The sequence below is a fragment of the Phodopus roborovskii genome, unplaced genomic scaffold (genome assembly GCF_943737965.1).
Source record: "Phodopus roborovskii unplaced genomic scaffold, PHOROB, whole genome shotgun sequence".
NCBI lineage: Eukaryota > Metazoa > Chordata > Mammalia > Rodentia > Cricetidae > Phodopus > Phodopus roborovskii.
The window spans coordinates 22,768,226-22,781,655 of NW_026126480.1; the positions used below are offsets into that span (position 1 = coordinate 22,768,226).

Consider the following 13,430-nt stretch of genomic DNA (forward strand, 5'->3'; position numbering starts at 1 on the left):
ATACACTGCTGTGTATGTATGTGGTGGAGGAGGTGTCTTCCTTGATTACTCTCATTTTATCTATTGAGGAAAGTTGTCTTTGCTATCTGATGTTCTCAGCTTCTGGACTGTGCAGCTACCTAGCTTGCTGTAGGGATCCCTTGCTTCTGTCTCCCCAGTGTTGAGATAACAGATTGCTGTCATGACTGTCTGACTTTTTTTTCCTTAAAAACAAACAAACAAACAAACAAACAAACAAAAATAAAACAAACGCCCAGAACAAGAGTTTTGGGGATCAAACTCCAGTTTTCACCCTTGCACAGCAAGCTCTTTACCCACCTCTCCACCCCATTTTTCTAATTCTAAAGAAATTATGGAATTCTTGAGGATTCATAAGCAGCAGTACCTACACTCATGTGAAGACTATATTTCCTTGTATATTGTCAGTAAATACATGGTACCTGCCTTTCAGATATAAAACATAATATCACATTTTTGGCTTGGTATAATATACCTTCATTTATAGAATACTGGTTCTATGTACAGTTGTTTCATATTTGAATAAAACTGCACTGCAGCTGAAACCCATATAGAGTCCTTATTTTCAGGGATATCACTTAGTAAAGATGAGCAAGGAAGTTGCCCCCCCTTTCATGTGTATGTGTGTGCAGTTCATGCATGTGTGGGGATGCACATCAGGGTGCAGGTGAGGACATATTCACATGCAAATGTGTGTGGAGGCCCGTGGTGGATGTGGGGAAGCTTCCTGATTGCTCCTCCACGTGATTCTTTGAGGTGGGGTACTTCAACCAAACCCTGAGCTCACTGACTGGGCTAGTCTACCTAGCTATCTAGCTCTGGGGTTCCCTTCTCCATCGTCTGAAGTCACAATTACAATTACAAGTGTACCCAACATTTATGTGGATTCTGGGGATCAAAACTCTAGTCCTGTTATTGGATTGGTAAGTGCTTTAACTCTAAGTCATGTCCTAGCACTGATTGTTTTTTGGAATGTGTATGATTTATGTGTATTGTGTGGAATATATGTATGTATGTGGTATATGTGTGTGGTGTATGCACGATATGAAGGTGCACATGTGTATGTAGGGCAAAGGTCAATGGCAGGTTTCTTCTATTGCTCCTCTACTTGTCTTTTTGGGACTCTGTTTCTCATTAAATCTGGGGATCATTGATTTGGCTAGGCTTGGCCAGTTGGTCAATGAACTCTTGGTCTGCCTGTCTTCACACCCTCCTCCCCAAGGACTGTAGCTCCCTGCTGTGCCTGGCTTCTCATGTGAGTGCTGGAGCTCTGATTGCAGGTCCTTATAATTGTGCAGTAGGCACTTTGCCAACTGAGCCATTTCCCAGCCCAATTATGTTTTTTGGTGTTTGTTGTTAACTAGATTTCCATTATAGCAACAAACACCTGGGACAAACAGCTTAAAAGGAGGAAATATTTGTTTTGGCACAATGACTTGGAAGTTTCAGGACACAGTCAAACACACATTCCTTTTGGATACATTCCTTCTACCTGTGGCGAGACAGTATATCATGACAGGGGGCATGTGGTGAAGCAACTGACCTCATGATGGGTGGGAAGCAGAGAAGAGGTAAAGAAGGCAGTGCCCCAATACTTTTTGAAAGCACACTTCTGGTGACCTGAGACCCCACCCCCTAGGACCCACCTCTTCAAGGGTGTACTGTTTTTCAAAGACATTAAGCTGAGGGCCAAATCTTCCAAATATGAACATTTGAGGGTGTGAGTGTGTGTATGTGTGTGAGTGTGTACAACCCAGGTCCAAACTATCACAGTTTTATTACATTTTTCTTAGCAAAATTCTCCGCTGTCTTCTGTGAAAGCTAGTAAGCACTCACTCATTGGAGTTCAGAATGATAGTGCATTCTAGGGTGTTCCAGCCACACAACATATCCCAGCCATGGCACTGCCTCATTCTTGAGTCTGAATATTTTAAATCTCACACCAGAAAACTATTTGTTTACCTGTGAGAAAGTCTCTGCTACAGGCACATGTATTAGATACACATGCATTTGAACCAAAAGCTGTTAAGATTTAGTTTTATTTTTTTATATGTATGTTTGCTTGGTACTATGTGCAGCACACAAGTACCTGGTGTCTGAGGCGGACAGAAGCGTGTGTCCCTAGACATGGAGTTACAGACATCTGTGAGCTGCCATGTTGGTGCTGCTCCTGACCACTAAGCTCCTTTTGTAGCATCTAAAGCTATTGTTTTTTTTTCCTTGTTTTACTTTTTTTTTATTTTTTTATTTTTTTATTTTATTTTATATAGCAAAGTCCAACAAAATGAAAACAAACATTTATACACAATATTTGGGAATTTGGGCGTTGTTCTTTCCAAACTACTTCCTGCTGGCAAGGGGCGCTGTCATGGGGGATCCGAAGAACATCTAAAGCTATTGTTAAATCACAAGGTAATTGTTAAGAAATTACTTAAATAATTTCATTGTTTTCCTCAGAACTAAGTATGAACTTTATAATTATATAGATATATCACTTAAGGGTATTTTTGTGTTAAAATTTTTGGGAAGAATGTATTTTCTAGAGATAGTTCCTGAATGCATACATATAGTACAAGTAGTGACTAACTTAGCTCCATAGCTTTTGAGAAGATACTTCCAAATGTTGGGTTAACCTCTTTGTATTCCTTCAGTCTGCTTAACACTGGAATTGCCTCATTACAGCTGTGCTCTGTGGGAGAGACTGCCACATTGAACTTTATATGTCCAATTTAGTGATAAGCAGTTTAAATAAAAGCATTTATCAAAATTAAACATATTACTAACTGAATAAACACAAATATTACAATCTTAATCTTATTTTGGTATACTTTCAGATTTATTATGCAGTACAGAGGGTCTTTCTGTGTCTGTCTCTGCACATGTGCACGTGAGGGTATGTATTTGGAGACAGGCTTTTGCTATGTTGCTCTGGCTGCCCTCTAACTGAATTCTTAAGCTTAAGTTCTCCTCCTCCCTTGGCCTCTGAAGTAGTTGGGACTTCTGGGGATGTGCTTCAGGGGTAGAATACTTGCCTAACATGTCCGAGGCCTCCGCATGAAGAGGCCTCCGCATTGACCTGCAGCTCTGCATCTAATGCAGTAGAATGTATCAAACCTGAATGTAAGCTTCTATTAGCTGCCCAGTAATTTGTGCCTTCTTTAGAAATGACTGGTTGGGACTGGACTGAGAATTCTTCCAGGGTACAAGCCATGGGATTCAAGTTCATTTCCTGGGCTAGGGACTTAGGTCTGCCATAAAGTGAGCAACTCAGTAAGTGTTTGGAGTTTCTGACTGCATGCAGCACCACAAGCTCTTTCATGCTACCATAGCCACAGGATTCAAGACTGGGGCAACAGCAGGATAGGAGAGAGAAGTCCCCATGAGGGTTCAGTATTGATACTGTAGCAAAAGTCAGAGGCCTTGAACCAGACCAAGGATTCATTGCAATGAATATTTGCAAGTAAAGCTGTGTTGGCAGAGCGGTATAGTGTGACACACCACAGCTCCCAATGCCACTATGATGAATGAATATATGATGTCCAGGTGGGAAAGGAGGAGCAAGGTGGCACACACATGACAGCAGAGCTGAGGACAGCTGTGATGGGTGTGAGAGAATGCTGTGATTGACAGGTCATCACCCAGAGGGGTTGGCAAGGTCTTCTAAATTTTAATTAATTTAAATTTTTTTTCATTATTTCCTATGGAGGAGTTATAAGGGTAGAGGGCAGACATAGAAGGACTGGGATGGGGTACAGGATATGAAATTCCAAAGGAATCAACAAAATTATATTTAAAAAAATAAGGCCAAGGATATGTACATTTGAGGAGATCTATATAGCTATACCAAACTTTGATTTTTTTTTAAAGGAACAACTGGTACAAACCATAGACTATTTTCATGTTATACAGGCTTTGCTAACTTTTTTTCTTTTGTTCCCCAGCTACTGACTCCTAAAACTAAATGACATCTGTTCAAAATGAGTAATGATGGTCTTCTGGAAACCCCTTTCAACCTTCTGTAAAAAGGTCTCAGTACAAGTGTGGTCTAATGCTGACCTCTTAGTGTCTTACAGACTTAAAATAGCATTTAAAAAATTGCTATCTGGATAATCTTGCTAATTAAAATCTGCATTTATACTTATTTGCTCTGACAAAATATTTTGCTATTATATTGAGATATACTTGTATATTATCTGTTTGTAGCACCATTTCTTAATTTTGTGATTAAAAAAATTGATTGCCAATGCTATAGACTTATCTATAGACCAAAGATTCAAAATTTTGCTTTAGAAGTAGCTTCTACATGCTTTTGTGCCGTGACATGAATTGTTGCTGGCTCTATGAGGTACTTCTTAATCTATGCATGTCTTTTAAAAGATTGACAGATATTAGGTATTTGTAAATCTGTATCCAACTGTTTAATTTTCTAAACAAATTTGTTGTATTTTTATAAAACCTTATAGTTAACTGTTTTCTGTTACATGGTGGTTGTGTTTTTGAAAAGCCTTCTACAGAGGTACAACTTCTGACAAAAACATCTGGACAAGATTTGTGGGGTAAAGCCTCTGGCTGGGTGCAGCATGGCCAGTACTACCAGGGATGGGCAACAAAAGAACCCCAAAACCCCAAGGGAAATCACCTGGCACCATCCAGTCTACCCCGTAAGTTCTAACTAGTGTGCACTATTCACAGGACAAACAGAATGGACTTCAGATATGCCTGATCTGAAATCCACTTCTACTTCAGCTATTTACATTGTGCCTGAAGCTTTTTTGGTATTTACTTCTTGACATCTGTTACTTACTCCCCTCTTTCTCCTAAGAGGGATCAAACCATGCCAACCAAGATTAGTCTTTTCCTAGCATCCCGGGACAATGGAGTACAACCCTGCCCCCCAAGATAGTTAATCAGCAATGTCTTTAGAGGATATTGCTCAGAGGTAAGTTGTCAGGACTAAAGTAATATCATACTGGGCATGGTAGCAGCTACTTGCAATCCCAGCATATGGGAAGATGAAATAGGAGGATTTTAAGTTTGAGAGCAGTCTAGGCTTCATGACTCCAACCCTGTCTCAAACTAGCAAGATGGAGTTGCCTGTGCCAGCCCTTCCAAAAGTAACTAAAAGCCAAGAGGTTGCGAAAAATACTTTTTACACACAGCCATCTGGCACTAAATGTGTTCTAACCTTGATCCCTACTTAAATTTTATCATATTTGTTTAAGACACATTTCACCTTAAGATTGAGGTTTTAAAACAAAAAGTGGGGAATTTTAATATATACTTTGAAGAAATGAGGCTATTCTAAAGAGACACTTGTGTTCTTCAATCAGACTACTGAAACAATGGACTCCATAGAAATGGGAATTGCCCCAAAAATCCGATGCTGGGGAAAAGAAGGCTAGTCAGAAAGGGAACCAGTCTTCCAGAAAGAAATTCCACACAGTTCTAACAATGTATCAGACCAAGTTACAGGGTGGGACTGAAGCCCTGGCAATGATGGGTCAATAGCCGGTGAGATCACACATTGACTAGGATCCTTGGCCCTCTCTTTAAACGTTAATCTCACTACAGGACACTGAAGACAGTGTTCCTTTTCCCAACGTGGTCATGCTGAAAACATTTTTTCTTTTGCTCTACATTATTATTGGCTCTTAATTGGCTTAAGGACGAGTGGCCCAATCTGGCTTGAAGAACCCAAGGAAGTTTGATAATAATATGTTGCCTATGTTCTGGTAAATATCCCCTCCCCCGCCCCAGACCTCCCCCAAACACTCATGAAAACAACTATAATTAAACTCAGTGGGTTAAAAAAAAAAAAAAAAAGAAGACTTCAAAGTAGAAGGCTTGTTGGGGATAAGAATTTCAACAGAAGAGGGAGATGAGAGGGTATATAAAAATAATGCTTGATTTAGAAAACGAGAATCCCTCATATCCCCACCACCGTTGTTTGTAGGTTCTAAATTATGTGTATGTGTGTCTGTATGTGGGTATGTGCATGTGAGTACGGGTGCCCATGGAGGACAGAGGTTGGTTATTATAGCAGGTGGTTGAGAACTGCCCATTGTAAGGCTGGGAACTGAACTCAAGTTTCCTGGAAGATCGGTATGTGCTTTTAAACCTCTAGCCCAAGTCTGTAATGTGTTTGAATGACAGCCAAATCCTAGTGTTCATTATTAAGTGAATACCAGGATCTTGTTATTTCAAAAACTGTACATGAAGCACACCGCCCCATGAATCTTCACACACCTGGGTAACCACCACCTGATCAAGAAAAATCAGGTTCCCAGTTGGCACATCAAGTTCTCTGGCACCCTAGTCCTGCGGGCACTCCTCACCCTCCAAGGCCATAGTACTGAAACTTCTTTTACTGTCCCTGCATCTTGCACGAGATTGTCTTGGAGGAGGAATGACTGGGCGGACAGTCTCGTGGAGTGGAGCCCATCCTCCCTATGGGCCCTTCAGGAGGTCTCTGCGTTCTCAGCAGCCAAGCTGGCAGGTCTCTGGGAGGATCCTCACACCCAGCTATGGCCGAGGGTAGCCAGACCCATCTGGGGAGCGCCAGGGTCCACGTTGGCAGTACCCAAGCACGCCGCGATGGCTGTCGAGCGGGCTTTCGCGCCCCCCACTCCCTTGCTCTGCACCTTTCGCGTGAGTCGGGCTCCGGCGCCAGAGCAGTCGGGCGTGGCTCGGGGCGCGACCCTCCTGGACGCGGGTGGTCGGAGGCGGCGCTGCTGAGCCGGGATGTGCGGCGCGCTCGCATTGGCTGCGCTTTCCCCCATCACACCGCCCAGCCGCCCACCTCTCGGCCTCTCTCCGCTTCCCCCATTGGCCGTCGCGCCCGGGGGGGGGGGGGAGGAAACCTGGTTTGGGGTGGGAGGCTGAAGAAGAGTGGAGGGTGAGCGGTTCTCCCGGGAAGGGTGTGCGCGAGAGCCAATCAGGAGCAGACGTGGAAAAGAGGCGCCGCGCCAGCCAATCAGACCCCGAGGCGCGGCCGGGACCCGCTGACGCCAGAGCGGACCCAGCCAATGGGCGCACCGCTGTCTGTCCGCTCTTCAGCAGCCGGTCGGGGGCGGTGAAAAAGCGAGTGAGGAGAGCGCGACGGCGGCGTAGCCATCGCTGAAGGGAGAGCGAGGCCCGAGCTTCCGCGTCGAGGTGAGAAGCACGGGTTCTGTCGCAGGCTCGGCCGCGGCCCCTCCGAGCCCGGCCGCCGTTTTGGCCGGGCTGCGCTGAGGTGGGGCCTGCGAGCCGCCCCGCCCCCGCCCCGCTGCGGCCGCCTGGAGGCGGGGGCGCTGCCTCTGCTGGGACGGTCCCTGCTCGGCGTGGCTGGGCCACCGCCCTCCCGACTGCCCGGGGCCGCGGCGAGGGAGCGGGGAGGGCCCTGGCCTGCAGCCCCTGGAGGCAGGGGGACCGCCTGCGGGGGGGGGGCGGTCACGGTGGGGTGCGGAGTTAACGGAGGAGGGTGGCGGCCTGGGATTGAGAAATTCTGGGTCTGTAGGAAGAGAGTGATGCTCGTGAGAGGGCGTCCAGTGAGTCCAGTGAGAGGCCCCAGGTCTGGAGTGGGGTTGGTCCCTAGGAGGTTGGTTTCGATGGGGTTGCGGAGAAATCGGCTGGGAGCTGGAGAACTGATTTGGGGTTTGAAGGTTAAGGTCTCTGGACCAATGGGGACTGGGCATGTGGAGTGTAGTAAGCAGGTACACAGAAACCGGAAGGTGGCCGAAGAGTGAGGGATTTTAGGTTAGGGGTGAATGGAGGATGTTTGAATAGAAGGTGTTATTTGGCTTCTTGGAAAGTACACAGGGAGCAGTCTAGGTGGATTTCTGTGTGCTTGCTAAAGGGTGGGGAGCTTTTGTGAATAGTGGAGTGAGAACTGAGTTGGAGTGAGTGCCTCAAGATGACAGTCTTTCACTCAATACTTAGGAAGGGTCGGACACAGTGTTTGCTACCGAGGCTGATCTTTATCCTGTCCTCTGTACGATCCATCTGATTGTTTTGCCGCTGCTCACACAAACTGACCTCTCAGAAGCAATGGTATTAAGTACTATTTGGTTTTGATTGGGGTATTGCTTAGTTCTTTCTGTTAACAAAGAAAAGTGCTAAGAGCAATACTCAAAGAGTAAGTTATCTTGTTGGGTATGTGTAATATGCCATAAAAATGGTGCAAGGTCTCTTACAGAAACAAAATTGAGGATTAATGTGTGAATATAGTTGTACACTCCTGAATGAGCAATCTTTTTGAATGTAGTAGAATTTGTATTATGTTTGTTGTGTAGTTACTTACAATTTTGAGAAGAGTTTTGTAGTTAAAAAAAAATCTTCATTTGAGAAAGACAGTATATGTGTGTTACTGTTATTGCTTTTCTCTTTGAAGCTTTTATTTGCAGTGTGTAGGCAGAGTTAGGAGGCAGTGGATTTAAATGGGAGGGATTTCTGCTTGAGGACAGGACAAAAGGCCTGTGAAGAGTTATCAGTGTCAAGGACAAAATCCAAGAGAGCAGTTGTATAGATGTTTTCTTGTTCACCAGATCAGCATAGAATTTTAGCTAAGGGATCATTCTTTAGGACATAGAAAGTATTTGTGGGTAACACAACCACTATAATCCCCTAGTGCCCAAGTGATAGTTACCTCTAAGCAGAGACAGGGTTCAGGTAAGGTCAAGCAGGGCAAGTTTCTTGGAAAAGGTGGATATTGAATCATTTGTACAAGGAAATGGTTTGTGGGTTATTAGACACAAGGATGATTACAATCCAGTAGTTTGGATGAAACATAAGCAACTCTGGACCAAAAGTACTTTACAAATGAAATTGGTTTCTAATGCAAATTACAGATAAATCTGAATGATTAGGTACATAGTAATCAGCTAAGCCTCTTTTTGAAGCTTGGTTGGTAAATAGTGGTTCTGTATGATGGTTTGGAAGGAAACAGAACAGTTACAGGGCAGTAACATACAGTGCCCCCAAATATATTTCTTTTTTTGAAAGTTAAAAATAGCAAAATTTATTAGTTGCTACTTTGTGGCAGAAACTGTTTTGAGCTTTCCAAGTATCATCTTTTGATTGATTTAACTTGCCTAAGGTCACACCAGCTATTGCATGGCAAGTCAGGATTGGCAGAATCAGCCAGTAAACATTAATTGAGTATTTGCTTGATGCCAGGCACTGGTAAATGCTGGAGATTCATAACTTAACAGATAATCCAAAGGTCAGACCTGAGCCTGTTATAGAAGAGACTTCTTGTAAAAGAAGTCAGTAAAGAATGAAAAAAGATTGCTTGGAAAGGTTTTGTAGATATTGAGGAGTTTGCTGTTTAGAGAAGCCTAGAGCTGACTTTTTATAGAAAGTCCAAGAGACTCAGAAGAACAATGACTAGAAAAGAGCCACTGAGGTAAAAAAGGAAAAAAGAAATGGGAACATAATCTCAAGATTACTGAATCCAATTATGATAGGGGCCAACAATCATGCTTAGTGGAGGATACTCAATTTAAATATTTGGTGTGGTCACAGTTATGGTCATATTCAGGGCAAAAATCTTAGCAGTACCCCTTGTAATGTTTTAGTCTTTGACTAGAAAGATCTGAGTGTTCTGAATATGATTGTACTTTTTGAGCATTGTTATTTTTATCATTAAGGGATAACAACTATTCAACAGAAACAGGGCAATAGGGAATATGTAGGTTTAAGCTTGGGGTGAGAGCAGAGATGGTCTTAATGGCTGCTCCATGTGAGCTATTTTGGAAGGCCTGTTTTCATGTTGGAAATGACTGATTTGTTGTGAATTGAAATGGTGCTTCCCAAAAGATAGTATTTGATTAATCTGGAGGATTAGGTTATTAAAGTACCTTGAATTGTAGAGATAGGGTTCTGACTTTCCTGAACATTTGTTCTTAGAGTTTAAGAAAAGAATTTAAGAATAAAAGAAAACATTGAAACATTGAACTAGTCATAGTATTGGGTGATTTTAACTGTTTATTTCAGCCTTATATCCTTCCTTCTTCCCACACATCATTTCTATTGTTCCTCTTTGGTGGGTTTGATACAGACTTACGAGTTTCAGTTCAGTAAACAGTATAAAAGTGCTGCATTTATATTTGACTCATCTACTTAAACAGTTAAAAATTCACTGTTGGAACTTGGGAGATGGTTCACTCAGTAAAGTGTTTGCTGTGCAAGCATGAAGATCTTAGTTTGGATTTCCGGCACCCACAAAGAACTGTCGAGCATGCCTGGGGAGGGAGAGACAGGAGGATCCCCTGGGCTTGCTGGTTTATTAGTCTAGTTAAATCAGAGACTTGTTTCAAAATTAAGTGGAGAAGTAATTGAGGAAAACTTCTGATGTCAACCTCTGGTCTCCACATGCAGAAGCACACACAAGTATAACACACACCACATAGATGCTTCACTCTTTTATTCCCAATTCAAAGGGAAGCATATCAAGAAAATAGGTCTTTGTTTACCAAGTAATTATTGTCAAATAAAGTACTAGGATTTGCCCAAGGGTCAGTTCAAATTGAGTTCAATCTCATAAGTGAAGAGGGAGAAATAAGTGTACTGTGATTTCTGTTTCACCTAGATACTGTATTATGTTCCTTAAATAAATGTTTAGTTTTCTTATGTGCATGCTGCATTTTACAAATGAGGATAATGAGCTTCAGAGAACTTAAGTTAGAGAACTAAGTGACAGAACTAGGACATAGTCCTTAACTTTGATGGGGCATAGTGTCATGTGCCTGTAATTGCAGCACTTGGGAGGCAGAACCTGGAGGATACTTAGTTTGATGCTGGCCTAGGTTACATACAGTCCTGTCTGAAAAAAACAAACAAATCCCCAAACCTATGCTTTGTTTCTAAAATTCGAACAGATAAGGACTTATTTACATCTTAATATCTGTGGTTGAAAAAAAGCATCATAGCCTCCAGTATTTAATAGCTATTCGATACCCTAAAAGATAGGTCTCAGTACCCTTTCCCACTGTCTTTGAGACAGGATCTAATTCCAAGTCTTGGTTGGCCTGGAATTCTCTAGGTAGAACAGACTGGTCTTGAACTCACAGTGATAGTGTGCTTTTACTTCCTGAGTGCTGAGACTGAAGGTATACACCACCATGCTAAACTGCTGCAGATGTTTGTGCCCTGTGATCTTTCCTGCCTATAAATAAATAGTAGTGAGTTTGTTTCTTACAGGGCCTGCCTGTTATATATTACATTTTTCTGTTTTAGAGGTGCATATTTCAACATTTCAGTATTTTTGAAAAGACAGTGTATTTAATAGTATAGCTTTAAAACATTAGGAATAGATAAAAAAATGTGTCTTAAAGGTCAAATATGCCTGAGAATTAAGGAAGTATGGAGATGCATGTAGTTTTTAATGTGTAATGGTTTTAGAATTTGTGTTCATTTTCTTTCTAGCCTTTCCTTAGTTATCATTTATTTACTTTAAATCATTGCTCATTTTTTTAAGCTAATATGATATAGAAAAGGTGTCATAATGCAGAACATTCACATTGAACTGTGAATTAGCAGGTTTGAGTTTTAACAATTTCATGTTTAACTGTAGGCAAGTCACTTCCCCTGTCTGGGCTTTAGTTTCCTCATCCGTCACTGTTGGCAAGGAGGAGAACCTTAGAACCTACTGTTGCTTTTTACCTCATTTCTCATTTTCCCTTTCTTCCCTCCTGTCATTTTTGTCATGGATTCCTAAGGATATAGTTTGTGTTTTTAATTACAGTTTTTTTTGCTACCTTACATTTACTGAGATAGGCTATCTTAGCAGATACCCATTAAATAGTTAGTAAAGCAATGGATGGATGTTACGTCTTATCTGAGCTAATACATCATTAGTAAAGCATATAATATATATTAATAGTAGACATGTTAATCAAAGTAGAATGAAAATCTTTTCCATATAAATTTATTTTGAAACTTCTGTTGTATTGTGCAAGAGAAATCAGATATAGTAAGGTGCCCTGGGGCAGGTAGAATGTTAGGAAGGAGACTGAATATGTGTACTGGAAAGAATGTAGTAATGCTGGACTGTGCTCTATAAACAGGTAGTGAACTGAATATTTTGAAATGAAGTAGAATTGAGATAGGTTGAGAGAGAAGGAATAGTAGGTGGTATGGTAAAGGAATTTACACATATTTATGCATAATCGTTTCTCTTTATCTTTTAGACCCATATAAAATATTGTGGGTATAGTGAAGATCTTGCATCAGTTCTTAGAAAAAGGCATTTGTTGTACTAAAAATTAAGGCGCATGTTTTGTGAATGTATCTTTGTCCCTGGTGGATTATTTGGCACACCCATTAAAAAGTGCTGGTGTCTTATAAATATTGTATGCCAACATGTAAAAATCGATGTACTTTGGCTAAAGTGTGGGCATGTGCCATCCGCTTTTAGATATAAATCACTTGGAGACTTTAAATAATGTCTCTTTTGTATACATGGAATTCTTAGAAATGTGGGCGTAGAGATTCATGAGATATCTTTGAATTGGAGGAATTTATACCATGGCATCTTATGAAGTATTCTAAGAATAACTTTTATTTCCTAGAATGCAGAAGTTCTTAAGGTTTATAAACCTGAGCATTTTCATAAAGATTTTTCTTGTCTTCTTAGAAGAAAACACCATATTTAGCTTTTGGTGTAACTTTAGTGGTTTCTTAAAATTTTCAGGACCTAGACTGTAGCTGTAGCTCAGTGGTCCCCAGCCTGACTATTGGAGCTTAGTTAAAAAAAAAAAAAAAAAAATCCTTTGAGGTCTGTGGATCATGGCTTAATATTTACTGCTCCTTTGTGCAATGTTAGAGGTTTGAATCCAGGGCTTTGTTCATACTTGGTAAGTGTTCTACTCCTGAACTATATAATAATAGCAGCAAATATACTGTGAAATAGTAGGCAGCAAAGATACTGTGAAAACTCAAATCTTCTCTTTTATGTTATACTTATCTTTAACAACTAAGTGATTTAATAGGAATCATAAATTTATGAAGCTTATCATGCAAATACTTGCTTAAAGAGAAGACCAATTGGATTCTTCTTTGGATTCCTGGGCATTTAGAGGTTTTTTTGTTTGTTTTTGTTTTTGTTGTTTTTGTTTTGTTTTGTTTTCTAGACAGGTTTTGTGTGTGTGTGTGTGTGTGTGTGTGTGTGTGTGCTTGTAGTCCTGGCTGTCATGGAAAACTCACTCCGTAGACCAGCCTGTCCTCACACTCACAGAGATTCACCTGCCTTTGCTGGGGTTAAAGGCTTGAGCCACCACTGCCTGGCTCATAGCCAGGTTTTTTTTTTTTTTTTTTTGAGTTTGGATCTTCTTATGTAGGCTGTGATGACTTGACTAACAATCTTTCTGCCCTAGCCTCCAGAGTTCTGGGAGTACAGATAAATGCCACCATGTTTAGCCATAAACAGTTTAGTA

The 13,430-nt window shown here is 41.4% G+C and overlaps 1 protein-coding gene across 3 annotated transcripts in view; it reads left to right on the forward strand.

Annotated features, from left to right (window-relative positions):
- The first annotated feature begins 7,005 nt into the window (after nucleotides 1–7,005).
- Far1 (fatty acyl-CoA reductase 1) overlaps nucleotides 7,006–13,430 on the forward strand; it is a 59,932-nt gene continuing 53,507 nt past the window's right edge. For 2 of the 3 annotated variants that reach the window (XM_051192722.1, XM_051192723.1), the window contains exon 1: nucleotides 7,006–7,170. The gene's annotated coding sequence lies outside the window, so the exon portion shown is untranslated. The remainder of the gene's footprint in view (nucleotides 7,171–13,430) is intronic. The other variant, XM_051192724.1, reaches the window with a different exon arrangement.